The sequence below is a fragment of the Fukomys damarensis genome, unplaced genomic scaffold, assembly GCF_012274545.1.
Source record: "Fukomys damarensis isolate Sample0158 unplaced genomic scaffold, DMR_v1.0_HiC HiC_scaffold_1, whole genome shotgun sequence".
Taxonomy (NCBI): Eukaryota; Metazoa; Chordata; class Mammalia; order Rodentia; family Bathyergidae; genus Fukomys; species Fukomys damarensis.
The window spans coordinates 20,109,036-20,113,354 of record NW_022900913.1 but is presented as its reverse complement, the minus strand read 5'-3'; the positions used below and the strand labels follow the sequence as shown (position 1 = coordinate 20,113,354).

Sequence of the window (4,319 nt, the reverse complement as noted above, 5' to 3'; positions counted from 1 at the left end):
CTTAGCACTTTATCAGGTTTAAAGGGTAGACACAGAAAAAAAGAAAGGAAGTTAGGTGAATAAAAGAAAAAAAAGCAACAGATAAAAAGTAAAATTATGATATCAAGAAATAAAGTGAAGTTTTTAAAAAAACTGCATGGAGTAGGACTGGGGATTTAGTTCAGTTTTGCCACAGCCTGCCTCACATTTTCAAGGACCTGAGTTTGATCCCCGGTAACAACAACAACAACAACAACAACAAATTGTATATAGTATGAAAGCAAGTTTATCTAAAATTTGTGATGATAAAAGAAAGAAATGAAATATACTAATATAGAGCAGAAAAAGAAAAAAATGGAAACAAGATACAGTTCCCCACAATGTACTTTTTTAATGCAACAAGCAGCAAACACAGCTTTCATCAACAGTAGTTGAACACTTCTTGGTTGTTGATAAGACAAGTGGTTTTGACAATATCTGTGAGTAGAAATTTGCCCAAGTCAGATACTTACTTTTGTATTTTTTCCTTGACATCTTTCTTCGTCAAGGAAAAAGTATTCCATTTCTGTGAGGGAAAATTGGGCAACATGTAATGCACATTAATAATATGATGATCTTTGAGCACTTTTTCTGAGAAAGCATGTTATACGATATTCCTTGGAATTTTGCACTTCTGATATTTCTCAGTACATGTTAAATGTTAACTGGACACAGTCTCATACAACATGTCTCATCTTTTGGGCAGTCAGAATCCTAAATTAGGTTACTCTCAAAATGATTTGAATGTTTCCCCAGATGTTGTGAATCATAGATTTTTCTGTAAGAGAAAACAAATTGATCTTCCTTATTTTCCTCTGATCATTGACTTATCCTTGTAGCTGTCTAATTTTTGTGGAAGGTGCTTAAAGGTAAGGAATAATCATTACCAACTTTGTTAATCATTGTTTGTATCAATATAGCCAATCACCCCATGTAAATGTCTATTTCTTCCAAAGATCATTAATAGTATTTGTCTCCTAAAGTCATCTCCAAGGATCCAGTCCCATATTGATGATACACTGGAAACCATCCATGCATTAAAATATCATTATGTTTTCCATCTCCTCAGATTGCTTGTGAAAAACTGTCTTAACCATTATGTTTCATTGGCCCGAGAGCCAATAATAATGTTGACATGAAGGACTGAAGTGTCAATCAAATTCAAATGCATCAAAGATATTTCCTAGGACTCAACTTCAATAATAGTAAAGAGTAGCATAATAAATTAGTTGCAAAATATTCTTCTGATGTATAACACATATTTCTAGATGAAATTTAACAAAAACACTTTTTACCCCTGAATTCAGTGCCACTTTGATTTAAAATTTAAAAGATAATTCTAAGGAGTAAAATGCAGACCTTTCTAATCTAATGGAAATTGATAAGATTTTAGATTATTAACATTGTCTAGTTTTTAAATATTCTTTTTTGTCTCATTCTCTAGGTAGCCAGGGGCCTCAAAAATTCACAAGAGCAGAGTGTATATATAACCAGTAGTCTTGATGAATCAGATGGGTTCAGATAAAACAACTTATAAATAATATCTCTGCCATAAGATTCCACTGGTAAATAATACTGGAGTGTTTATTACGAATTCCAATAAGCAGCATTTTTTCCCTTCAGTAAAATTTGATTTAGATTTTTCAAGGCAACTTTGGTAAGGAAATCAATGATAACAGGCATTGTGCTCAACACTATTGCTTTCTCATGTATAGTAACTACTTTTGAATTTATGGTCTCTATAAAGCAGATTAAATAATCAGGATAAAACATATTAAAGTGACTATTTTTGTTTTTTGTAGAATATTAAATTTTCATAGATGACATAAATATCTTCTTCTGTATAATCAGCCACATATTTAAATTATTACCTTATGAAACACTAGTCATTTTAATTGTTTACTATTCAAAAAGTAAAATTTTTCATATAAAATAATTAGATTTTTTTTCCTCATTAAATTTATTGGTACATTTTAGGTATACAGTACAGTTACATTCATCATTGGGATCTTGTACCTCTACATGACAGGTCTTGGTTCTCATTTTTTCCCCTTCCCCTGCCCTCCCTTCACTCCCTCCCATCCTCCCCATTTACAAACATTTTATTTCCATTTTTTCCATTTTTCTCTGATTTTTTTCTTTCATTAATACCTTTCCCCTACCCTTCCCACTTTCCCCACACCTTTAGCCCTGTTCTTCCAATTTCACAATGTCATTTATCTCATTAGGATCTTATTTACTATTACAGTTTATTCACACTAGAGTAACTATTTGGTATTTACACATGTGTGATTTATTTATTTCACTTAGGAGTATATCCTCAATATGTATCTGTTTTCCTATTAATGAATTTAATTTGTCCTTCTTTGTGGCTGAATAGTATTCCACTTTATAAAAAAACACATCTTAATGCAATCTCCAACTGATAGGCAAAAGAGCTGTTTCCAACTTTTAGTTATTACAAACTGTGCCACTATAAATATGGGTGTGCATATATCCCTCTGGTATGATTCTTTTAATTCTTTTGGAATGATACCCAGCAGAAGGATGGCTGGGTCAAATGGAAACTCTAGTCCCAGCTCTTTGAGGTATCTCCATATTGGTTTTCATAGTTTTTGCATTAGTCTGCACTCCCACCAATAATGGAGAATGGTTCCTTTCTCCCCACAACCCCACCAACATTTGTTATTGTGTGATTTCTTGGTAGCAGCCATTCTTTATGGGGTGAGGTGGAATCTCAGTGTTGTTTCTATCTGCATCTCTGGAATGACCAGTGATGTGGAACATTTTTTCATATATTTACTTGCTGCTTTCACTTCTTTATTTGAGAAATGTCTGTTCTTTTCAGATGCCCATTTTTGAATCGGGTCTTTATATTTGGGTGGGCTGATTGTTTTGAGTTCTTTATATATTCTAGATAATAGTCCTTTGTCTGAGGAGCATCTGGTAAAATTTTTTTCCCACATTTTAGGTGGTCTCTTAGTTCTGTTGATGGTCTCCTTTGCAGTGCAGAAACATTTAATAAGATGAGATCCCAGTTGTTGATTCTTTTTGCTAGTTCCCGTGCTACTGAGGATCTGTTCATAAAGCCTTTTCCTATGCCAGTGTCTTCAAGAGTTCTGCCTAATTTATCTTGCAGTAAGTTTAGTGTTTCTGTTTTAATATTTAGATCTTTAATCCACTTGGATTTTAATTTAGTGCATGGAGAAAGATAAGGGTCTAGTTTTAAACTTTGGCAAGTTGAGATCCAGTTTTTCCAACACCATTTATTAAAGAGGCTATCTTTCCTCCAGTGGGGATGATCAGCTCCTTTGTCAAAGATGAGGTAGCTGAGTGTATCTGGAGTTGTTTTTGTGTCTTCCAGTCTGTTCCACTGATCCTCAGGTCTGTTTCTTTGCCAGTACCATGCTGTTTTTATTACAGTGGCTTTGTAGTATAGTTTCAAATTGGGAATTGTTATATGCGCTGTCGTGTCTCTGCTGCCCAGGATGGCTTTTGCTATTCTAAGTCTCTTATCATTCCAAATGAATTTTTGGATTCTTTTTTCTAGTTCTGTGAAATATTGGCATTGCATTGAATCTGTATCACAGTTTTGGTAGTATGGCCATTTTCACTGCGTTGATTCTTCCTACCCAAGAGCAAGGGATATCTTTCCATTTTCTTATATCCTCTTTGATCTCTTTTCTCAGCGTTCTGTGGTTTTCAGTGTAGAGGTCTTTTGGTTCTTTTGTTAGATTGATTCCCATATACTTCATTTTTTTTGGATGCTATGGTGAAGGGAATTGTTTCCCTAATTTCTCTCTCAGTTAGTTATTTGTTTATAAAAAGGCTATTGATTTTTGGATGTTGAACTTGTGTCCAGCTACTCTGCTAAAAGTGTCAATGAAGTCTAGAATTCTTTTGGTGGAGTTTTTTGGATGTTCAATGTAGAAAAAATATGGAATGTTTCACGAATTTACATGTCATCCTTGCACAGGGGCCATGCTAATCTTCTCTGTACTGTTCCTATTTTAGTATATGTGCTGCCAAAGCAAACACAAAAAATAGATATTTTGACAATATCATAACAATAATTTATTTAGCCTTGCATCATTGAGTTAAAATATTTACAATCATATTTGGGAATGCTACACTGTGTAATGAAGAAAATTTTGGCTAACAGTATTATTTGATAAGATAAATTGTATAGCTTTCTAAAGTGCCCTAAAATATTTTCTTTATTAAATATAATCTTCCTAAATATGAAAAATAGTTTTCAAAATATAAACAAAATATAATAGATGTTTTCCACTGCATATTTA

The 4,319-nt window shown here is 33.1% G+C and overlaps 1 non-coding gene across 1 annotated transcript; it reads right to left on the bottom strand.

The window, feature by feature from the left end:
* Nucleotides 1-3,949: 3,949 nt before the first annotated feature.
* On the bottom strand, nucleotides 3,950-4,056 carry LOC117285575. Its single transcript, XR_004516642.1, has one exon. It is a non-coding gene; the product is annotated as a U6 spliceosomal RNA (small nuclear RNA).
* Nucleotides 4,057-4,319: the final 263 nt, after the last annotated feature.